We start from the raw sequence: 26,141 nt of genomic DNA, 5'->3' as shown, positions 1-26,141 counted from the left end.
CTCTTGCTCGATCGCTCGCTCGCCCAGCTGCTACTGCTGCTCTCCCCCTCGCTCGTGTTGCTACTCTGCTCCGATTAAGCCACACTTCAGTCGACTGAATCAACTTTTGGGCTAGTCAATTTTCAGGGGTTGGGGGGCTCGCCGGAGTTAAGGAAGAACCACTATATATCTTAGGGTTCAGGGTGGGGGCGAGGGCCCTAGAGGGCTGGCCGAGGCGGCGGTGGCGAGTTGTTTCGGGGCGGCGAGGCGGCGCTAGGGCCGGCGGTTCAGCCAGTGGTGGCTGGCGGCTTAGGGGGCTGCAGGTTGAAGATGAACTGCTGGCCCTCCCTAAACTACATGTCAAGTGCCTCTCTGCTACCATTGCGTTCAGTTTCGACAGTAGTATTCAGATTCCACAGTAAATTTCAGTTTCGATAGTTAAGTTTAGAGTCAAAAGTTTTTACCTCATCTGTTGTAGTCAGGTGGTTTTTGGTGATGTTAATTTTACATCCATTTTACATCATCTATTGGAGATGCTATTAGAATCCCACTTGAGATTGACGATGTCTGTCTTGTGCTGCTTCAGCCTTGACGTCTTACGGCTCACCGGAGCTGCTCCAATGACAGAATGATCCATCACAACAAAGCAGTGCCCTGGACGCCGTCTACAGATTCCTCAGATCTTCCTCCACACCTCTGACAGCCACCTCTGCCTCAACTGCTTCAGCGACCAACCCAATGATGCCGAGGTCGACACGGCTACGGCAAACAGGTTGTACACTTGTTGCATCACTTATTAATATACATTCACGTCGATCCATTAGGGCTATTTTGGTTCAGCGGAAAAACATAGCAATAGGGAATTTTCCAATGGCACTCTACTATTCAATTATTCATGCATTTTGTTGAAAGGAATAAAGCAAAACATCCACCTGGACCTATTTTTCAAAATCCTATGCATGAAAACAAGATCAAGTGCATTAGTTCCAGAATAACATTCTAACTGTACACGCTTTCATATGGTTTCACTTTATTTTGGCCATGTTTCTTTGCATTCCTCTGCTCTTCCAATTCCTGTAAACCAAACACCCAAGTTGACAGAAATCATGTGTTTACAAATGCTCTATTTACCATGTGCATTTTCCTATCCTATTCCGGTGTTTTTCCTATCCCTGCGTGTAACATCCCAAAATTCTAAATTTTGGAATGTTATAAACAAATAGATAGATTTGATTGATTGTTTGATTGATTGACTGAAAGTGAGTGAATTCGAAACTTTTTGAAAGTTAAATGAGAGGGAATAAAAGGACTTTCCCAAACTTTCATATTGGTTTTCTGATCTTCGTGAATTCAAATTCTTTTCATCACAAAACCCCGGAGAGAAGATGACATGACTTCTTCCATTTATTTAAATGACAAGGGGTGTTGAGAATATTTGAATTTCATTTGGAAATATCCCAATTCTGAAACTTTATGCGACTCAATGATTTTCACGAGAGAAGATAAAATGACTTCTTCAAATTATATGAAATATGAGTTGGGAGTTTCAAAGAATTAAATTCAAAGCCCCTTTGAATTTATTTTCAATTTGGAATAGATCATCATGCATATTTTATTTTCTTGCATTTTGGTCGATCCTAGAAATTTCACGCAACTCAAGGACCCTTGGAGAGAGTTGGAGATTTCGTTATTTTCATATTTGAGAGTTTTCTCGAATTGAAAAGAGGATCATTTGATTTATTTATTTCATCTTCAATTATTTTCCGTTATCAAAAATATAAGAGAGGGAATAATATGACTTTCCCAAATTTAGGAAAATGAAGATTTAATAAATAGATCAAATTTTGTTTGCCGGAGTTTTATTTGCATTTTATTCGGATAGGGAAAATGCGCGTTTTTGAAAATTTTATTTTAGGACCGGAGAAAAGTTCATTTTGTTCGGCGCATTTTTAGGAGTCGGGGAAAATTTACTTTATTAAATTTTGGAGTTCGTTTAGATTTTCTTTTATTTATTTTTCTGCGCGTGAGACCGTTTAAAAAAAATCCGCAGCGCCTTGGGCCAAAGGCCCAAGCCACTAGCCGCCGGCCGGCCAAGAGGCCATAGCGCGCGTGCACCAGGGAGCCGCCGCTTCTTGCTTTCCTAGTCTTAGTAGGACTCTTGTCCTATGTTCGTTTATTCCGTATCTATTTCTAGATCTTTTCCTTTTGTTTCCTAATCCTAGTCTATTTCTTGTCCCCTACCCCAAGCAAAACCCTCCCCTCCCCAATATAAATACCCAAGCACCCCCCCCTCTAAACACATCAAACCAACACCTCTCCTCTCCTCTCCGCCGCCCCACGCCGCGCCGCCACACCCACGCCGCGCCGCCGCCCCACCCAAGCCGCGCCTCACCCCGCGCCTCTCACCCGCGCCGCCGCCCTTGTGCATCGCCGCCGCGCCCAACGCCGCCCAACCCCGCGCCCTAGTGCCGCCACCGCCACCATGCGTCACCGCGCCGCCGCCGCCCTGCGTCAACGCCGCCGTCGCCGCCGTTCGCCGGAGGTACCGCGCCGCGTCTCTTCTTTCCCTCGGTTCGGTTTTTCTTATAAACCGTTCCGATTCTTTTCTTCTCTACCGATTCGTTTTCTTTCCGATTTTTCGCTAAACCGTTCCGGTGTTCTAGATCGGTTTTTCGTTCGATCTCTTTTCCCGAAAACCCTAGATTGGTTTTTGTTCTTTTTTCGGACCGTTCGTCTCAACGAACGTGATCACCGATTATTTCCCGGTTAACGACGTCTGTTCGTATAACCGTTCTTCTTTTTCTTCTCGTCGGATTTATTCCACGATCGCGATCTCAGATCCGATCTTCGTTCTAGTTTATCTTCTCGCTCGTTTATCGGAATCAGGTGATTCAAGCGCCTGGAGTTTCATCTCGAAACCGCCGTTTCGTCTAATCAACTTGAACAAGCTTTTGCTACAGTAAAATTTTGACCTAGATTCAACTTGCTAGAACCGAGTTGTTTTCTTCCGCCGTTTGTTTTTCGTCGTTTGTTCGGCTCGTTCTTTCTTTGCAACCGGAGTTCTTAAGTTGAACTTTCTGGTTCGTTCTCTTGTTCGATTTTTCCCTGTGCATTAGATGAGTACTTATTGTGTGGTTACTATTGCTTGCCTACGATAGATTGACCGGAGTATGACGATTAGATCTATCAAGAGTTTTGAGTGCGAATCATCTTCATCAACATTGCAGGCAAGTAACACTTGATCATATCTTTCCTACTACCCAGTTTTATTGCATTAGATCAAACCCTCAAACACTTGCATTGTTAGGATCTAATTAAATTGTGGGATGGGAAGTAGAAGAGGTAGTACCTATTACCTGTTACTTATGAAACCTTGGGAGTTACTTCTACGTTTGCTTATTATGCTATGCTATGCTAGTAGACGTGGATTGGGTGAGTGATATCCATGACAGATGTGAGATTGATAATTTTAATGGTTTATCTAAGGTGGCAACTTAAACACACATCTGGGTGGATTGAGGCACCTGATGTCTATCAGGACTTGCCTGTTTTTATTTTGGACCGCCACCCAGGCTCAAAGGGATCATAAGATTTTTCATGCTAGAAACTTCCGTGTGCAGCCACATGCTACTATGGGCTCTAGCATAGTTGACTAAGTTGTGCGAACTCTTACGGGGTAGACTAGCAGATGTAGGGGATGTAGGTGTACCGGTTTACCCCACATGTAAGGTGCTAGCGCTTCTGAAAGACTATGTCTCGGTCATCTGCCTTCTCAAACACCCTGTAGTGCGAGAAACCAAACGGAGGCGATCGAGTCTTGTGGGAAAAGTGCGCAAACCTCTGCAGAGTAACAAACTAATCATGATTAGTCGTGTCCCCGGTTATGGACATTTTGAGTATCTAGTTCTTGGATTATCCTGTTGATCTCAACACGTTACTTATTATAATTTGTTTGGGTTTAATGAGTACTTTTAATTGGGATTGAGGATGCTGTCAACCATTCTCAATGTTTAACAACCACCATGATAGTTAAATAAATTTTATTCCTTTGAAGTAGGGAAAAATTGGCTTTTCGCAAAAACTGTAATCATAGAGCTTTCCACCAGCCATATATGCATGTAGTATAGCCTATTCTTTCATTACTCTCTATGTGTTACATTGCCAGCATATTCCATGTGCTGACCCGTTTTCGGGCTGCAACTTTTCATGTTACAGACTTTTCAGACGACGAGTAAGTGGTACGTTAGGGTTACGATTTCCTATACTCAACTTTGCCGTTGGTGTTGATGGGAATCCACAACCTTGTTGCTTCCGCTATATTTTGGATTGAGGTAATAGTATTTACGTTACTTTATACATGTGATTTACCTCTGTTATAAATCCTTCGAGTACTGTGTGTGTCAGCATACTGATCCAGGGATGACACATAAGCACAGAGACTTGATCCATTCGGGTCGGGTCGCTACAAGATGGTATCAGAGCACATGTTGACTGTAGGACGTGACCCTAGAAACTGGCAAGCCAATAGCAAAGATTTTTCTCTACAACTTTCCCTTTCAAAAGATCTTTTACATCTCTTCTCTTCTGAGTTTATTCAAATATTCCCCTTTTAAGTGAGACCATACCCCTTTTCCCTTTTGACCACTCGAAGATTTGACTGATGAGACCACTCCAAGGAGACAAGATATCGGACAACTAAGACCATTTGGAATGAAGAGGATTTTACCGTGTAAATGGAAACTACAACTGTTGAAGACTCCGAAGATTTGGAGAATTTGAAGGCTCTGAAGAATTCCCAAATTTGTATGACCCAGGAAGGCTACCTTTATGGAACCTGGCAGACTATGAAAGTTATCAATACCGAGATCAAGGTGTATCGGAGAAAGACCGGAGCATGGAGAGTTAGTAACTCAAAGTTTTGTCAAGAGAACCCTAAGGCAGGAGTTATTAACTCATGGAAATGACAAGAGCAAAAAAAAAACACGGCTATCCATGATGTTATCGCCCGCCTATGCTATTGTCACCGTGCGGAGTTAAAGCATGCAGATGCATGGAAGGATTGGATGGTAGAAAGCTGATGGAGCATCTATCTGCAAACGTGGAGTGTTAACCTTAGCTGGTGTATTCACCAGGATCTGGAGTGTTACATCAGGAAGTTAAGATGGACCTACAAGAAGCAATATTTGACAATAAGGCAATTGGTGAAGAACTCAGGACCCAGAAGCTGAAAGTAGACAAGATGAAGGAGCAAAACATCGAGATACCGGAGATTTGACAATAACTGAAGGACAGTAGGATCATGGCTCATGCCAAGGATGTTGAAACCTAGAAGTTTGGAATGCAATTCCAGAATATTCAAGGATGTCACGAGAGACTTCACGTCAACAGAGTTGATCTGGCAAAAGAACTTGAGAAGGACAAGCATGATCGGAAGAAGCCATTGGAGGCATGAACAAGGCTTGAAGAGTTTGGAGACGTTGAAGATTTATTGACCTTTAGAAGACCAAACCCCTGTTATATACCTACGTTAGATGCGATGCTTGTGAGCTGTCATTTGTTTGATGTTTTCTCGACAGCCACAACAAAAAAAATCTGTCTTTTCAAAACTGTTGCTTGCATTGTGTGCATCCCTCTCTTGATATCTCTTATCTCACCCCAAAACCCATGGACCCAATAGAGGATGAATGGAGATGATCTTGTATTTTCTGGACCGATGAGTCAATTGGAGACAGACCGATGGATTCAGAACATGGAGGATCATATGGAGAACAACCCTATAGTCGGAAAGGATATGGCCCAGCATGCTCTTCAATGCTTTGAAAGAGGTGCTGCTACTTGGTGGAGGATGTACCAAACCATCAATGGATGGCAAGGAGTAACCACTTGGAAAGAATTTAAGTTGACCTTGCTAAAGTCTCAGTTTGTGTCCCAGAAGTTGAAGCCTTATGGAAAGGATATGAAGAAGCCTTGTGCATGCAAGATTTGTGGAGAAATCGGGCACACCCATAAGGAACACAAGGATGAATGCCCTAATTGTGAAGGAAGTCACCCAACTGAAGAATGCCCAACTAGACAGATTACTTGTTTCTTGTGTCAAGGGACTACCCACTACCCTGCTCAGTGTCACATTTACCCCATGGTACAACGAACCATCCAGCTGAAGGAAGAAGCAATGAAAGGAGCTCTCATGGAAGGTTTAGAAGAACCTGTGATGAAGAAAGAGGTGGAGGACACACCCAAAGAAGAGCCAATTAGACCCTGCACTAAGTCATGCTATTCATGTGGAGAAGAAGGACACATCTCCCAGAATTGTATGAACGGGAATCTAGTAGAATTCCCGACAGAGGAAGTAGAATATGACCCACGGGAAATAGAAGCCATGATTGGAATGGAAAGGTCCAGGAAGAGAAGTAGGTTGGATTCGAGGAACAACCCAATTTCCACAAAGAAAGACCTGAGTCATATCACATGTTTCAGGTGCAAAAATTCAGGGCACTACTTCAATGATTGCCCAAGAGGGAAGAAAAGGACCCAAGGAGGCTATGTGATCATGAGGAAACCTAGAAACCTGTCAGAAGTAATGTGTTTCCGTTGTAATGGAGCAGGGCACTTTGCCAGAGGTTGTCCGAAGGAGAAGGAGACTTGTGATAAATAGTTGAGTTTGTAACAGAAGTAATATAGTAGTGGTAGTGAGAACATTTTCTTTTATATAGAGGTATTGAATTGAGGCATGTAATGGAAAAACAGGAGATTGTAATGATTTGAGAATTAATAAAGTTAGCCTCGTTGGTACTGATATGGATTTTATGAGTTGCTACTCTATGAAGGAGGATTTTGACCATTTTTGAGGATAAGAGAAATATGGTCTATGGAAGATTTGTGTATTTTAAGGGTGGTAGTACCCTGTAAGAACCTTTGACCCCAGAAAGGATAAAGATACTCCACTGCATGGATTTTGGGCAAAATGAAATACGAGTTTTGTCTCGATATGTGTGATGCCCCAAGAGTATGTGGGATGAAGTCGGAGACCGACAGTTGTTTGGACCAAATGTGATCAAGGAGTCAGAAGAGAATGTTAAGTTGATTCGAGATAGACTGAAGGTAGCTCAGTCCAGGTAGAAGAGTTATGCAGACTTAAAAAAACGCAAGGAGGTAGTCTATGAAATTGGAGACAGAGCATGTCTTCATGTGTTCCCTCTGCGAGGAGTTAAACGGATTGGAGTTAAGGGACAGTTAGCCCCGAGGTTTGTAGGACCATACCGAGTTTTGGAGCGTATGGAGAAGTGGCCAACAAGTTAGAGTCACCCGGAGGACTGTCAGGAGTTCAAGATGTGTTTTACGTTTCCCAGTTGAAGAAGTGCCATGCAGAGATGGCCAATATTCCCCTATAAGGACGCTTGACCGCGGAAAGGATAATGATGTGGAGTATGGATTTCATAAGTATAAGTTTTATCACGGTATGTGGGACATCCCACGAGGATGAAGAGATGAAGTGTTATTGGATATAAAGGAGGTATGATGTTGGAAATATGGATCAATGGAAACTCCATGATGAGTCTGAGTAATCATGTCCTAGTTTGGTGCCAATAGAAGGAAGGAAGACAGTACAATTGGATGGATTTAAGAATACTAGGAAGTTGGAAGTTGGAATAATGAACAGTTGCCCGATGATAAGTTCAAGGACTACAAGTGATGAGATGGGCCATAACCCACAGGCCCCGGACCTGCGAAGAAGCAAGCACACTCTTGCTGAAGGAAAAACCCTGGAAGAAGTTACGACTTGTATCAACCGACGATTCTATAGGAGTTTACGCAAAACCTGAAAGTAGTGAAGGAACGATAGATGGTTGTTTGGCTTGCAGAATCTATGGATTTTCCGAACTTGGTTCATCGACAAGAGAAATTCTGCAATGCTTGTGAGGTTGACCGAGTGTTAGTATGCGAGATTCGCTAAACTGTATACATGGTAATGATTTGGGTGCGGGATGGATTGATCACCATACCGACTTACTCTTATTATTCGCTTTGCTATATGGGATGATTCGCTTTGCTATATGGGATGGTAAATCTGAGTGACTTACCTATAGTGGAGAGACGACGATCAAAACCTTGTTTGAACCTTAGAAAGGTATAGGTATTTTTTTTCCTTGTACACGACAGTTGTTGCCACCCGTAGGTTATACGGTGAGGTTCAACCCAGACCCTTTCCTGCAGGAGAAACCATAAATTGTTGACCACCACGAGATATCGATAGTTGTTTAGCATTGGCGTCAGACCCGTCAGCTATGAAGACCCAGTTTCGGGATAACCTTACCAAGATGAAAGGACAAAGGAATTGAGGAAAAGGTTATGCCACTACCGGAAGAGCCAGAGAAGGGATTATCCTTAATATCTGAGAAGACTGACACTGTCAACGATAAGGATGGAGTATATGAGTTTTGATGGAACCGTAACAATGTTTCTAAGGGTGGTAGCACCCGAGACCTCGGAGATGATCGATGGACTTTGAGAAGACCCCAAACCCTAACCTATTCTTTCTAGCCTCTCCGAATCTCGAGGACGAGATTCATTTTAAGGGTGGTAGTTTGTAACATCCCAAAATTCTAAATTTTGGAATGTTATAAACAAATAGATAGATTTGATTGATTGCTTGATTGATTGACTGAAAGTGAGTGAATTCGAAACTTTTTGAAAGCTAAATGAGAGGGAATAAAAGGACTTTCCCAAACTTTCATATTTGCTTTCTGATCTCCATGAATTCAAATGCTTTTCAAACACAAAACCCTAGAGAGAAGATGACATGACTTCTTCCATTTAAAAATGAAAAGGGTGTTTGAAAAATAATTGAATTTCATTTGGAAATATTCCACTTCTGAAACTTTATGCGACTCAATGATTTTCACGAGAGAAGATAAAATGACTTCTTCAAATTATATGAAATATGAGTTGGGAGTTTCAAAGAATTAAATTCAAAGCCCCTTTGAATTTATTTTTAATTTGGAATAGATCATCATGCATATTTTATTTTCTTGCATTTTGGTCGATCCTAGAAATTTCACGCAACTCAAGGACCCTTGGAGAGAGTTGGAGATTTCGTTATTTTCATATTTGAGAGTTTTCTCGAATTGAAAAGAGGGTCATTTGATTTATTTATTTTGTCTTCAATAATTTTTCCGTTATCAAAAAAATATAAGAGAGGGAATAATATGACTTTCCCAAATTTAGGAAAATGAAGATTTAATAAATAGATCAAATTTTGTTTGCTGGAGTTTTATTTGCATTTTATTCGGATAGGGAAAATGCGCGTTTTTGAAAATTTTATTTTAGGTCCGGAGAAAAGTTCATTTTGTTCGGCTCATTTTTAGGAGTCGGGGAAAAATTTACTTTATTAAATTTTGGAGTTCGTTTAGATTTTCTTTTATTTATTTTTCTGCGCGCGAGACCGTTTAAAAAAAAAAAATCCGCAGCGCCTTGGGCCAAAGGCCCAAGCCACTAGCCGCCGGCCGGCCAAGAGGCCATAGCGCGCGTGCACCAGGGAGCCGCCGCTTCTTGCTTTCCTAGTCTTAGTAGGACTCTTGTCCTATGTTCGTTTATTCCGTATCTATTTCTAGATCTTTTCCTTTTGTTTCCTAATCCTAGTCTATTTCTTGTCCCCTACCCCAAGCAAAACCCTCCCCTCCCCAATATAAATACCCAAGCACCCCCCCTCTAAACACATCAAACCAACACCTCTCCTCTCCTCTCCGCCGCCCCACGCCGCGCCGCCACACCCACGCCGCGCCGCCGCACCACCCAAGCCGCGCCTCACCCCGCGCCTCTCACCCGCGCCGCCGCCCTTGTGCATCGCCGCCGCGCCCAACGCCGCCCAACCCCGCGCCCTAGTGCCGCCACCGCCACCATGCGTCACCGCGCCGCCGCCGCCCTGCGTCAACGCCGCCGTCGCCGCCGTTCGCCGGAGGTACCGCGCCGCGTCTCTTCTTTCCCTCGGTTCGGTTTTTCTTATAAACCGTTCCGATTCTTTTCTTCTCTACCGATTCGTTTTCTTTCCGATTTTTCGCTAAACCGTTCCGGTGTTCTAGATCGGTTTTTCGTTTCGATCTCTTTTCCCGAAAACCCTAGATTGGTTTTCGTTCTTCTTTCGGACCGTTCGTCTCAACGAACGTGATCACCGATTATTTCCCGGTTAACGACGTCTGTTCGTATAACCGTTCTTCTTTTTCTTCTCGTCGGATTTATTCCGCGATCGCGATCTCAGATCTGATCTTCGTTCTAGTTTATCTTCTCGCTCGTTTATCGGAATCAGGTGATTCAAGCGCCTGGAGTTTCATCTCGAAACCGCCGTTTCGTCTAATCAACTTGAACAAGCTTTTGCTACAGTAAAATTTTGACCTAGATTCAACTTGCTAGAACCGAGTTGTTTTCTTCCGCCGTTTGTTTTTCGTCGTTTGTTCGGCTCGTTCTTTCTTTGCAACCGGAGTTCTTAAGTTGAACTTTCTGGTTCGTTCTCTTGTTCGATTTTTCCCTGTGCATTAGATGAGTACTTATTGTGTGGTTACTATTGCTTGCCTACGATAGATTGACCGGAGTATGACGATTAGATCTATCAAGAGTTTTGAGTGCGAATCATCTTCATCAACATTGCAGGCAAGTAACACTTGATCATATCTTTCCTACTACCCAGTTTTATTGCATTAGATCAAACCCTCAAACACTTGCATTGTTAGGATCTAATTAAATTGTGGGATGGGAAGTAGAAGAGGTAGTACCTATTACCTGTTACTTATGAAACCTTGGGAGTTACTTCTACGTTTGCTTATTATGCTATGCTATGCTAGTAGACGTGGATTGGGTGAGTGATATCCATGACAGATGTGAGATTGATAATTTTAATGGTTTATCTAAGGTGGCAACTTAAACACACATCTGGGTGGATTGAGGCACCTGATGTCTATCAGGACTTGCCTGTTTTTATTTTGGACCGCCACCCAGGCTCAAAGGGATCATAAGATTTTTCATGCTAGAAACTTCCGTGTGCAGCCACATGCTACTATGGGCTCTAGCATAGTTGACTAAGTTGTGCGAACTCTTACGGGGTAGACTAGCAGATGTAGGGGATGTAGGTGTACCGGTTTACCCCACATGTAAGGTGCTAGCGCTTCTGAAAGACTATGTCTCGGTCATCCGTCTTCTCAAACACCATGTAGTGCGAGAAACCAAACGGAGGCGATCGAGTCTTGTGGGAAAAGTGCGCACACCTCTGCAGAGTAACAAACTAATCATGATTAGCCGTGTCCCCGGTTATGGACATTTTGAGTATCTAGTTCTTGGATTATCCTGTTGATCTCAACACGTTACTTATTATAATTTGTTTGGGTTTTATTGAGTACTTTTAATTGGGATTGAGGATGCTGTCAACCATTCTCAATGTTTAACAACCACCATGATAGTTAAACAAATTTATTCCTTTGTAGTAGGGAAAAATTGGCTTTTCGCAAAAACTGTAATCATAGAGCTTTCCACCAGCCATATATGCATGTAGTATAGCCTATTCTTTCATTACTCTCTATGTGTTACATTGCCAGCATATTCCATGTGCTGACCCGTTTTCGGGCTGCAACTTTTCATGTTGCAGACTTTTCAGACGACGAGTAAGTGGTACGTTAGGGTTACGATTTCCTATACTCAACTTTGCCGTTGGTGTTGATGGGAACCCACAACCTTGTTGCTTCCGCTATATTTTGGATTGAGGTAATAGTATTTACGTTACTTTATACATGTGATTTACCTCTGTTATAAATCCTTCGAGTACTGTGTGTGTCAGCATACTGATCCAGGGATGACACATAAGCACAGAGACTTGATCCATTCGGGTCGGGTCGCTACACTGCGTTTTAAGAATCATGCAAGCCAAATGAGCCCTTACAGAATTACTTCAGTTGCATGTACGTGTCGAAGGGAACTTTGTGTGGTTTGTCCTGCTCCTGCCGCGATGTCGTCCACCTCACCTGAGCTTCTCCATCGAAAGAAGCATCCACCAAACCAGACATCATGACTCCTGACCGTCTTTCGCCGCCTCAGATCTCCTTCCCTGCCACCGGCACCCACCGCAACGGCATCACCATCATCGACTCAACAGATGAACCTGAGGAGTACAAGGGTCCACAAGAGAGGTCGCACTCTTTTGTTTCTGCTTATGTTATGCATTACTTAAACTTACCTGCTACTTTATCGTCATGTTCAGCTCTTGGACTCCCAAGTCAGGTCCAAATTAATGTTCAAACTTGAGTTCTAAATTAGTTGTGGGGCACATATCGAGGCAGCAATGAATAGTATGTCTGTCTAATATCTGGTTCACCTAGGGTATGCCTATGTTGTTCATCTTGGGTGGGAAACAAATAGTAAAGCAATCATCATCTGCCTTTTTTATTAATTTAAAGCAATCATCAGCCTACTATCATTATTTTTTGATCCATCCACTGGTTGTTACCATCACTCTAAATTTCTGCATGCTCTCTTAACATAATCTCACCATATTTTTTCGTATGCATGTCAGATATTGTACACAGTCATGCTGAACATGTAGAGAAAAAGAGAAGAGTTTTGCGCGGCAATACAATGTCATGCAGACATCGCTCCATGGTGGGTTCAATGGCAAACCCTCCCCACCCCTCTCCAAATTGTAATCCAGAGGAAGATATCTGTTCTGAGGCAGATTCAGACGCCGCTGGCCACTCCTATTTACCCCCCAAGGTGTTTGCTCTACCTTGGCATGATGATGTTAGTCATATCATGCATATGTTGCCTAGCAGTGCCTACTTTTGACATCATATATGTCATCTGCTTAGTTTAGACATGTTCTGTAATGCCACCTGTTTAGTTTCTATATCATATATGGGAATTATGCAGTCTCATGTCTTTTAGCCAGCCATAATATATGTGAAATGTGCAATGCCATCCTGTTTAACCAGGCATCATATATTTGAATGATATCTTGCCCATCCTTTTCTTCATTACATTTACATTTGTCGACAATGTTTGTACATTAAACTACTCTTCCTGTGAATCAGCCATTTGGGTGGGAAATGGAAAAATCTGGAGTGAAAACAAGGCCTTCAGAGCAGACAGTGCTACTTGTCGAAGCAGATCTCTTGTTGGGTCCCGATAGCTCCTCAGAGATGGATTCAGAGACAGATGACCAGTCCTATTCCCCCACTGAGGTGTATGCTCTAACTTGGCATGGTTATACTGCTCATATCATGCATATGGTGTCTTGCATTGCATAGTTTAGACATCATATACACAATATTCAACACCATGTTCTTAGTTCAGACATCATATTGAATGCTCTCTGTTTAGCATATAAATCACATATGTGAATTAAATGATGCGATCCTGATTACTTAGATAACATGTAGGTGAATTATGTCATGTGATCCTGTTTAGTTATTCATCATATCTTTGAATTATGTTATGCTATGCTATCCAGTTTAGATAGACATCATATATGTGAAATTATGTCATGCTATATGTTTTAGTTAAACAATGTACATGTCAATATTTCATGCCCTCTTTTTTCCACACTATCTATTGCATCTGTCTCTCATACAATGTCTGTACATTCAACTATGTTTCCTGTTTATCAGCCACTTGAATTGGAGCGGGTGATGCCAGTATCTAGCGGACTAAAAACGGTCTTCAAATAAAACAGTGCTACCTCTTGGTGGAGATAGCACCCCGGTTGTACATGCACAAGAACCAGCCCTACCACACATAACCCAAACTCTCGTAGATTGTACCCCTACTGCGATGGACAGAGAACCAGCTTCACCCAATCTAACCCCTACCCCAGCCGATAGTAACCCAGTTCCTGTTGACACAGCACCATCTCCACCACAGAGCTCCCAAACAAGAGCAGTTAGTAAGGCAGCTCCAGTGCCCAAAGGGCCAGTACTATCATGGCGAACCCCAACTCCACCAGTTAGTGCGCCTATTCCTGTGGAGGAAGCACAACCAGCTAGTCGTAGTTTAGCATCTATCGCATTTGATGTTGTTAAATCGTATGTTGTATCTTCCCATCTTGGAAATATTATACTGAAGATGAAGGAAAATGCCAGTTACAGGTGTTTGTCCAGAAGTTATGTGTAAGTAATGTTATTCATGGCAATTACTTTGCTTCGTCCCATAGATCCTACCTCCATGATGGTTATAATACAGGAAATTTTCCCATTTTTCTCTATAGAGAAGGACCGATTTGGAAACTCAGGATGAGGTAACCTGTGCTAATACCTCTGCTATCTTCAAGAATGCTTGCTAGCAGTATCAGAATTACCTGAAGAAAACGTACTTCACCAGCAAAGAAACTCATCAAATTCCCTTATGTTCTCCTAAGACACATTTACTGGACGATGACTGGGAACGCCTTGTTCTGTACTGGTCCCGAACCAAGAATGTGGTAAGGTCTATGAGCTCATTTTCTATTTTGAAGTATTATATTCTTGCGTCTTACTGTACTCTGTTCATGTAGAACAAGTGCCTAAACCTGAAGAACAACTGTTCTAATTTAAGATTCCATTGCTATCATAGTTCAAAAAAGCGCTAGGCGCTAACTGTGCATTTTGCCACCGCCTTGCGCTTTACTGACCAAAGCGCATGCTTATGCACAATTATGCACAGATTAAGCGTAGTTATGCGCAATGCGTTTTGCCAACGCCTAGAGCCTAGGCGCGCTTAAGTGCTCGCTTAGGCGCGCCTTTTTTAACTATGATTGCTTTGCTCTTGTATCATTGTATTTACTCATACAAACTTATTTTTAAATTGAAGGATCCAAACGAAACTCTAATGGCACAGTAGGTATGTTCACGCATGTTTCTTTAACAGGTTTGCTCTTATCAATAGCTCTTTTGATTTCAATTTCAATTGTGTATACAGTTGACTTTCATATCATGCACATTACTAGCATCACAACAGAGCCAATAGTGTTGCTGTACATGTAGACCCATGGTACCCATCTGAAATCTTGTTGTGCCGTGTAGTTTTCCACGCTTTCTATTCTTTCACTGCTGCTTTGTCTTGAACTGATATGATTTGAACCGTGTCTCGATTTTGATTTGGCAAGACAATGCAGTGACCATAGGACATAGATATATGTTTGTTTGATGCTTTTATTATGTACTAGTACTTGGCAATAGAAGAATTGGTAGTTTAATCTTGTCCACCTTACTAATGAACTGGTTCACCGAATTGAGTTTCATATACTAGTACATGCTAAACTTGTTATGTGTCTTCTTGTTTCTTCTTTTAGAATGCTGACAGAATATTGGGGAAGAGTGCCGTATTAAGCAATGGTAAAGGAAGTAATGCAGATAAGGTTCAGGATAGTGACACATCCTTGTTGGTCTCCAACAAAGCTGATAAAACAGCTAAGGAAGACTATCTTGAAGACAGCGAGACAACCCCAAAGTCCTGTCTTGGTTTAGTGTTCGAGTTACTGGCCACTACCGCTTGCACAAGCTATTCAAACTCACTGTCTGAATCAGTTCGGTTTCTTGAGTCTCAACTACAAGCTGAAAGACATCGATCAGTTGTGCTGCGACAAGAAGCGGAAGGACTGTGGAAGTCCCTGGAGCACTCAGATGCATACTTTCTGGTGCAACAGCAAGCGTTGGAGGATTTTAGCGCCAAACAGGACAAAGCTAATCAGCTTGCTAAGCTTATTGCCAGCATGCTGGATACCCAGGATAACGTTTCTTGAGCTCTTCTGAAGTTGTTTCAGTTATGCTCTTGTTTTGCTGCCGCGTTTATTTGCACTGGTGACCAATTTTGACCGCCATTGTATGTAATATGCTGCTTTGTTCCCTATATTTGCACTAGTGGCGAACTTTGATGCCCAGTGGATGTAATATGTGTAATAGCGGTAATAGGCTAGCATTAATTGCTTGCTTATTTATTTCCTTATTGTCTTGTTTAGTTGTTTGCTTGTAGTCACTGCAGTTCTTTTTCTGTGTTTTTCTAGTGGCCACAATAGCCTATTTTTGGTAACTAGGCCAAAATAATCATGGCAACACACGGACTGTTGTAACCATGGTCCTCCTGCAGGCCGTATGATCCATGGGCCTTATTCCGGCCATAGGATCCATTGGCCTTCTATACGGGCCGTAGGATCCATTGGCCTTCTATACGGGTCGTAGGATCCATTGGCCTTCTATACGGGCCTTAGGGTCCATGGGCCTTCTATAGGTCGTAGGGTCCATGGGCCTTCTACGGGTCGTAGATCCATGGGCCTCATACGGGCCGTAGATCCATGGGCCTTCTATGGGGCGTATCATCATTTCACCAATCATGGGACGTACTATTCGTGGACCATAACGGGCCGTTAATAGACCGTATTTGATAACTCTATGAAAACAGCCCAACGGGTTTTTTTGACATGAAAACGGCCCAACGTATTAATAGTCCACAAACGGGCTGGCTGTAACGATGGGTTGAATTTGGCCCACAAGCAGAAAATGACAGTAACAGGCCGTATGTAACCGAATGATGCAAATGAGCCCAAGAATCAATGGGCCCTGAGAAGGCCGAAAGATAACTTGGTTGGAAACGGCCCAATAGAATAACGGGCCATTAATGGGTATAAAGTGATACATTGTTCATTATGGGCCAGTTTCACCACGGGCTGTTAATGGGCCAAGAGTTACAAAGGGCCTCATATGGGTCGAAAGAAGTCATGGGCCACACATGGGCCGGAAGTTAAAACAGGCTGGAATCATATTGGACGGCCCAGATGACGCTACTGGGCCTAATTCAGATAGGGCGTAATGGGCCCTGGGTTAGCGGGCTGTAAATGTGCTATATGCGAACATGCCGTTGACAGGCTTTCCGTGGGCTGGCCCGCCACCTTTTGACCAAGTCAAACGGGTCGGCCTTTTCGCAGGAATGGGCCTCTGTTGGACCGTGCCATGTGTCATCGTACCATAGGCACCTTCTGTCCAATGAGCGGATGACATCTGTCCCAACGGTGAGCCGACACGTGTTTCCTCCAGCCAATCATGATTTTACATGTGGAAAATCCCCATTGGTCGAGGTTGTTAACGGGTTATCCAAAACCCGACCCGATAGCTTAACGGCGTTCTGTTACGGTGGATGCCACGTGTCGGTCACCCTTGACGAAAGCACTTCTGTGACACGCGATTTATCGTCATGGAAGTGGACACTTCCGTGATGATAATTTTGGTAATGTCATGGAACACTTCTACGACAGCACAGGTATGACTATCTTGATTCTGTCATAAAATCGTCATGGATGTACATGCATGACAAAAAACATGAACTACTGTGACAAACACGTATCATCACGGAAGTGTATTTTTTTGTAGTGAAACAAGGCATAGGGTTCATACTTTCACTAGTGCAAGTTCTCTCAACAATAATAACATAGATAGATCATATAACAATCCCTCAACATGCAACAAAGTGTCACTCCAAAGCCACTAATAGCGGAGAACAAACGAAGAGATTATGGTAGGGTACGAAACCACCTCAAAGTTATCCTTTCTGTTCTATCTATTTGTCGGTGGGAAACGACACCTATGGGATCACTGGAATCCCTTCTACGGTTGCGGGGTGCGGGGATTGTGAGGAGAGCGGGACTAGTAGACAACACAAAGGGATTTACCCAGGTTCGGGCCGCAAAGATGCGTAAAACCCTACGATCCTGCTTTGGTGGATGTATTTAGTGTTCTTGAGCTCTTGAACTAGCTCTAGGTGTTGTGGGGTTCGAAAGAGCCGAATCCTTTCTCCGTGTGCCATGGGCCTCCTTTTATAGACAAAAGGGGCTGCCACAGTGGCACACAGGAGGTGGAAAGTACTACAGCGTTGCGAGCTTATCGCTGGTATTACAAGACAAGACGCATTTAATGCGAGGCTTAGGTGTCCTGTTGCTTTATCGGGGACGGGGGCGAGGCCCATCCCGTCCGTCGCCGCTCCTCTTCGCTTCGACACGCATCCTGGCCAGCGACGCATGCGGTGCCATGTAGGCAGGTAGGCAGCTGAGGTGGCGCGGTGGTGGAACCTCCTCGAAGAGCTGTATGTTGCCAAGCGGGTGCCTGCCCAGCTGGCTGGGTCGGCAGCTGCATGCGAACGGCGGCGAAGACTTGGCTGGCTCGGGCCTGGCAGTGGCCCTGCTGGTGCGCTTGGCGAGGGTCTTGTCGGGTGGCCCGGCAAGGGTCTTGCCATGGCGCGCTGGCTTCCCCGGCAAGGATCTTGCCGGGGGTCTCATGGGTTTCTTCGGTGAGGATGGTTGCCTCACTATCCTCATTTGATCTTGAGAATTCTATGTCTTCACAAAGATCTACATGCCACCACAGAGGTGCCTCCCGAGCCTTGTCTCAATGCATTTGTCGAGCGTTGGTGGGCTCAAGGGTGGCTCACTTCAGCTGGCGTGGGCGAGCTGCCCCGGCAAGGGTCTTGCCGGGGCTGCTGAGGCTGCCCCGGCAAGGGTCTTGTCGGGGCTGCTGAGGCTGCCCCGGCAAGGGTCCTTGTCGGGGAAACCTGCTACGCCTATCTGATCTTTGTGGCCTTGGTCCTTGATACGTCCATTTTGCATCATGCTTTTATATCAATATTTATTGCATTATGGGCTGTTATTACACATTATATCTCAATACTTATGGCTATTCTCTCTTATTTTACAAGGTTTACCATGAAGAGGGGGAATGCCGGCAGCTGGAATTCTGGCTGGAAAAGGAGCAAACGTTGGAAACCTATTCTGCATAGCACCAAAAGTCCCGAGACTCCACGAAACAACTTTTTGGATTTAATAAGAATTTATGAGTGAAAGAAATAGGCCAGGGGGGCCACACCCTATCCAGGAGACAGGGCCCCCCCCTATAGGGCATGCCTCCCTATCTCCTGGGCCCCCTGGTGGGCCTCCGGCGTCCATCTTCTGCTATATCATCACTTTTACCCTCGAAAAAATCGTGGGCAAGCTTACGGGACGAAACTCCGCCGCCACAAGGCGGAACTTTGGCGGAATCAATGTAGGGCTCTGGCGGAGCTGTTCTGCCGGGGACACTTCCCTCCGGGAGGGGGAAATCATCACCAACGTCATCACCAACGATCCTCTCATCGGGAGGGGGTCAATCTCCATCAACATCTTCACCAGCACCATCTCCTCTCAAAACCCTAGTTCATCTCTTGTATCCAATCTTGTATCAAAACCACAAATTGGTACCTGTGGGTTGCTAGTAGTGTTGATTACTCCTTGTAGTTGATGCTAATTGGTTTACTTGGTGGAAGATCATATGTTCAGATCCTTTATGCATATTATTACTCCTCTGATTATGAACATGAATATGCTTTGTGAGTAGTTACGTTTGTTCCTGAGGACATGGGTGAAGTCTTGCTATTAGTAGTCATGTGAATTTGGTATTCGTTTGATATTTTGATGAGATGTATGTTGTCTTTTCCTCTAGTGGTGTTATGTGAACATCGACTACATGACACTTCACCATTATTTTGGCCTGGAGGAAGCCATGGGGAAGTAATAAGTAGATGATGGGTTGCTAGAGTGACAGAAGCTTAAACCCTAGTTTATGTGTTGCTTCGTTAGGGGCTGATATGGATCCATATGTTTAATGTTGTGGTTAGGTTTACCTTAATACTTCTTATTGTAGTTGCGGATGCTTGCAATAGAGGTTAATCATAAGTGGGATGCTTGTCCAAGTTAGGGCAGTACCCAAGTACCGGTCCACCCACATATCAAATTATCAAAGTTCCGAACGCGAATCATATGAATGTGATGAAAACTAGTTTGACGATAATTCCCAATGTGTCCTCAGGAGCTCTTTCCTCATTATTAGAAATTGTCCAGGCTTATCCTTTGCTATATAAAGGATTGGGCCACCTTGCTGCACTTTATTTACTTTATTTACTTATTGCTCGTTACTATTTAATTTCAGTGCTTGCAGAGAAAACCTTACTGAAAACCGCTTATCATTTCCTTCTGCTCCTCGTTGGGTTCGACACTCTTACTTATCGAAAGGACTATTATAGATCCCCTACACTTGTGGGTCATCAAGACTCTTTTCTGGCGCTGTTGTCGGGGAGTGTAGCGCTTTTGGTGAGTGGAACTTAGTAAGGAAACATTTATATAGTGTGCTGAAATTTTCTATTACTTGTCACTATGGAAACTAATCCTTTGAGGGGCTTGTTTGGGGTATCTTCACCCCAACCAGAAGATCAAAGAGTTGCTCCTCAACCTACTGAACTATATGAAAATATTCACTTTGAGATTCCTTCGGGTATGATAGAAAAACTGCTAGCTAATCCATTTGCAGGAGATGGAACATTGCATCCCGATTTACACCTTATCTTTGTGGATGAAGTCTGTGGATTATTTAAGCTTGCAGGTATTCCCAATGATGTTTTCAAAAGGAAGGTCTTCCCTTTATCTTTGAAGTGAGATGCATTGACATGGTATAGGCTATGTGATGATACAGGATCTTGGAATTATAAGCGACTGAAGTTGGAATTTCACCAGAAGTTCTATCCTATGCATCTTGTTCATCGTGATCGTAATCACATATATGATTTCTGGCCTCGCGAAGGAGAAAGCATCTCTCAAGCTTGGGGGAGGCTTAAGTCAATGTTATATTCATGCCCCAATCATGAGCTCTCTCGGGAAATGATTATTCAGAATTTTATGCTCGGCTTTCTCTTGATAATCGCAACCTGCTCGATACTTCCTGTGCTGGTTCTTATATGCTGAAGACTATTGATTTCAAATGGGACTTATTGGAAAGAATTAAACGCAACTCTGAAGATTGGGGTTCCGACGATGGTAAGGAGTCAGGTATGACATCTAAGTTCGATTGTGTTAAATCTTTTATGGATACCGATGCTTTTCGTGGATTTAGCGCTAAGTATGGACTTGACTCTGAGATAGTAGCTACTTTTTGTGAATCTTTTGCTACCCACGTTGATCTCCTTAAAGAGAAGTGGTTTAAATATACTCCTCCTATTGAAGTAAAAGTAGTTGCACCTATTATAGTCGAAGAAAAGATTATTACCTATAGTGATCCTATTGTTCCTACTGCTTATGTTGAAAAACCTCCTTTTCCTGTTAGGATAAAAGATCATGCTAAAGCTTCGACTGTTGTTCATAAGAGTAATACTAGGACTTATACACCTCCTGAGCAAATTAAAGTTGAACCTAGTATTGCTATGGTTAAAGATCTCTTGGATGAGGACTTAGATGGGCATGTTATTTCTTTCTTGGGTGAGACTGCTAATATTGCTAGACCTGATACTAAGACACGTAGACCTGTCGTAGTCATTGTTATCATGGCTTATGTGATATGGGTGCTAGTGCTAGTGCGATACCTTATGATCTTTATAAAGAAATTATGCATGACATTGCACCCGTTGAATTAGAAGACATTGATGTTACTATTAAGCTTGCTAATAGGGATACCATTAAACCTATTGGGATTGTTAGAGATGTTGAAGTTTTGTGTGGGAAGGTTAAATACCCTGCTGATTTTCTTGTTCTTGGTTCCCCACAAGATGATTTTGGTCCCATTATTTTTGGTAGACCCTTCTTGAATACTGCTAGTGCTAAGATTAATTGTGAAAAGAATATTGTCACTGTTGGCATAGATGGTATGTCTCATGAGTTTAATTTTGCTAAGTTTAGTAGACAACCTCGTGAAAGGGAACCACCTAGTAAGGATGAGATTATTGGTCTTGCTTCCATTGCTGTTCCTCCAACTGATCCGTTAGAACAATATTTGCTAGACCATGAAAATGATATGTTTATGAAGGAAAGGGAAGAAATAGATGAAGTGTTCCTTAAACAGGAACCTATGCTGAAACATAATCTTCCTGCTGAAATTCTTGGGGATCCCCCTCCACCCGAGGGTGATCCCGTGTTTGAACTCAAACCATTACCTGATAATCTTAAATATGCTTATTATTAGTGCTAACTTTTCAGAGAAAGAAGAAGAAAGATTATTGAAAACTCTGAAGAAGCACCGAGCTGCTATTGGATATAATCTGAATGATCTTAAGGGCATTAGTCCCACATTATGTCAACACAAAATTTTAGTGGAGAAAGATGCCAAACCAGTTAGAGATCCTCAAAGACGATTAAATCCCAAGATGAAGGAAGTGGTAAGAAAGGAGATACTAAAGCTCCTTGAGGCGGGTATTATTTATCCCGTTGCTGATAGTGAATGGGTAAGCCATGTCCATTGTGTCCCCAAAAAGGGAGTTATTACCGTTGTTCCTAATGATAAATATGAATTAATCCCGTAAAGAATTATTACAGGTTATAGGATGGTAATTGATTTCTGTAAGTTCAATAAAGCTACTAAGAAAGATCATTACCCTTTACCTTTTATTGATCAAATGCTAGAAAGGCTATCCAAACACACACATTTTTGCTTTCTAGATGGTTATTCTGGCTTCTCTCAGATACCTGTGTCAGCGAAGGATCAATCTAAAACTACTTTTACTTGCCCTTTTGGTACTTTTGCTTATAGACGTATGCCTTTTAGTTTATGTAATGCACCTGCTACCTTTCAAAGATGCATGATGGCTATATTTTCTGATTTTTGTGAAAAGATATGTGAGGTATTCATGGATGACTTCTCCGTCTATGGATCCTCCTTTGATGATTGTTTGAGCAACCTTGATCGAGTTTTGTAGAGATGCGAAGACACTAGTCTCGTCCTGAATTGGGAAAAGGGTCACTTTATGGTTAATGAAGGCATTGTCTTGGGGCACAAGATTTCCGAGAGAGGTATTGAAGTTGATAAAGCCAAAGTTGATGCTATTGAAAAGATTCCATGTCCCAAGGACATTAAAGGTGTAAGAAGTTTCCTTGGTCACGTCGATTTTTATAGGAGGTTCATTAAGGACTTTTCTAAAATCTCTAGGCCTCTCACTAATTTATTGCAAAAAGATATTCCTTTTGTCTTTGATGATGATTGTGTAGAAGCGTTTGAAACATTTAAGAAAGCTTTGATCACTGCACCTATTGTTCAGCCGCCTGATTCGAATTTACCTTTTGAAATTATGTGTGATGCTAGTGATTATGCTGTAGGTGTTGTTTTAGGGCAAAGAGTTGATAAGAAATTGAATGTTATCCAGTATGCTAGTAAGACTCTTGATACTGCCCAGAGAAATTATGCTACTACTGAAAAAGAGTTCGTAGCAGTTGTGTTTGCATGTGAGAAGTTTAGACCTTATATTGTTGATTCCAAAGTTACTATTCACACTGATCATGCTGTTATTAAATATCTTATCGAAAAGAAAGATGCTAAGCCTAGACTCATTAGATGGGTTCTCTTGCTCCAAGAATTTGACTTGCATATTATTGATAGAAAGGGAGCTGAGAACCCCATTGCAGATAACTTCTCTAGGTTAGAGAATGTTCTTGATGACGCACTGCCTATTAATGATAGCTTTCCTGATGAATAATTAGCGGTTGTCAATGCTTCTCGTACTGCTCCTTGGTATGTTGATTATGCTAATTACATTGTTGCTAAATATATACCGCCTAGTTTCACATACCAGCAAAAGAAAAAGTTCTTTTATGATTTAAGACATTACTTTTGGGATAATCCACACCTTTATAAAGAAGGAGTAGATGGTGTTATTAGACGTTGTGTGCCTGAGCATGAACAGGAACAGATCCTACGCAAGTGTCACTCTGAACCCTATGTTGGACATCACGCTGGAGATAGAACTGCACACAAGGTACTACAATCTGGTTTTTATTGACCTACTCTCTTCAAAGATGCTCGTAAGTTTGTCGTATCTTCTGATGAATGTCAAAGAATAGGTAACATTAGTAGACATCAAGAAATGCCTATGAATTATTCTCTTGTTATTGAACCATTTGATGTTTGGGGCTTTGATTATATGGGACCTTTTCCTGCCTCTAATGGTTATACACATTTTAGTTGTTGTTGATTACGTTACTAAGTGGGTAGAAGCTATTCCAACTAGTAGTGCTGATCATAACACTTCTATTAAAATGCTTAAAGAAGTTACTTTGGAGTCCCTAGATATCTTATGACTGATGGTGGTTCACATTTTATTCATGGTGCTTTCCGTAAGATGCTTGCTAAGTATGATGTCAATCATAGAATAGCATCTCCTTATCATCCGCAGTCTAGTGGTCAAGTAGAGTTGAGCAATAGAGAGCTCAAATTAATTTTGCAAAAGACTGTGAATAGATCTAGAAAGAATTGGTCCAAAAAACTTGATGATGCATTATGGGCCTATAGAACTGCATATAAAAATCCTATGGGTATGTCTCCTTATAAGATGGTTTATGGAAAAGCATGTCATTTACCTCTTGAACTTGAACATAAGGCATATTGGGCTATTAAAGAGCTCAATTATGACTTCAAACTTGCCGGTGAGAAGAGGTTGTTTGATATTAGCTCACTTGATGAATGGAGAACCCAAGCCTATGAGAATTTCAAGCTTTTAAAGAAAAAGTCAAACACTGGCATGATAAGAGGATACAAAAGTGTGAGTTTAACGTAGGAGATTATGTGTTATTATTCAACTCTCATTTAAGATTTTTTGCAGGAAAACTTCTCTCAAAATGGGAAGGTCCCTACGTTATCGAGGAGGTCTATCGTTCTGGTGCTATAAAAATCAACAACTTCGAAGGCACAAATCCGAGGGTGGTAAAAGGTCAAAGAATTAAACACTATATTTCAGGTAATCCTATCAATGTTGAAACTAATATTATTGAAACCGTAACTCCTGAGGAATACATAAGGGACACTTTCAAGAATGTTCCAGACTCCGAAAAGGCATAGGTATGTGGTACGATAAGTAAACCAACTCCAAAACAACTCTAATGGCAATTTTTATCAGTTTTGGATTATTTAAGAATTTTAGGAAGAAAGAAGTAGTCCGAAAGAGACACGAGGCTCCCACGAGAGAGGAGGGCCCCCCTGTAGGGCGCACCCCCTGTCTCATGGGCACCTCGTGTGCCTCCCGGACTCTGTTTTCTTGTATGTTACATATTTGGGTCGGTAAAAATTCATTATATATACTCGTGAAGGTTTTGAACACCATATCACGCAAATATCCTCTGTTTTCGTTTCGAGTTGTTCCTGTTGCAGAATAGAGCAAGATGACGTCCCAAGATTCTGAGGGGGAGAGCTACATGGCTGATTATATCGCAAACCCAAAAGTATATGGGTATGTGGAACATTATGGCTGGACCACGGAGGAAGAAGAAGACTATGATCCAAAGGGGAAAGAGGAGACAAGCGCTGATGAAGAGGACGATCCACTACCCCAACCTGGTGATATGCATGTGGAGTTCAAGAAGTCAAGCCTCCCTAAGGTCCAATCTATCCCACCTCGTTTTTTGCAGGACAGCAAGGTAGAACTATGCAAAAAGATAATGAAACTTGAGCTCGAGAATGAGGATCTGAGGGAGGAAAATTTTAGCCTCAAACGCAAGCTAGAGAAGAAAAATGCAACAATTCCACCTCCATCACCTCCGAGGAAATAAACACATGGGTATGGGCACTCCCCTTGGCAACTGCCAAGCTTGGGGGAGGTGCCCCGGTATCGTATCACCATCACACTCCTATCTTTACCGCTTTATTTATTTAGTTCGATCCTTTTAGTAGTATCTTGATCTAGTAGTTTGAAATTTAGATATCAAGTAGTTTTGAGTTTTGCTATGTGATCTTATTATGTAATCGAGTCCGTGTGCTATCTATAATAAAGATTAGTGTTGAGTCAAGGGCTTTTCTATGTTGCCATGATCTTGAGAAAGTAGAAAGAATAAAAGAGTTCATATTGATCTTATGGATAGTGATAACTTCACACATAGAAAGTATGAGGCATAAAAATTGTTGAGAGTTGATGAACGTAGTCTTGGTCATCATTGCAATTAATAGGAAGTGATAAGGAAAGAGGAGTTCACATATAAATATATTATCTTGGACATCTGTTATAATTGGGAGCACTCATTAAGTATGACATGCTAAAAGAGTTTATGTTGGACAAGGAAGACAATGGTTTATGTTTTCCGACATCTCAGTTAAAGTATATTGTCATTGACCTTCCAAACATGTTGAGCTTGCCTTTCTCCCTCATGCTAGCCAAATTCCTTGCACCAAGTA

The sequence above is a fragment of the Triticum dicoccoides genome, chromosome 4B (genome assembly GCF_002162155.2).
Source record: "Triticum dicoccoides isolate Atlit2015 ecotype Zavitan chromosome 4B, WEW_v2.0, whole genome shotgun sequence".
Lineage (NCBI taxonomy): Eukaryota > Viridiplantae > Streptophyta > Magnoliopsida > Poales > Poaceae > Triticum > Triticum dicoccoides.
Note: the sequence above shows the minus strand (reverse complement) of the source record.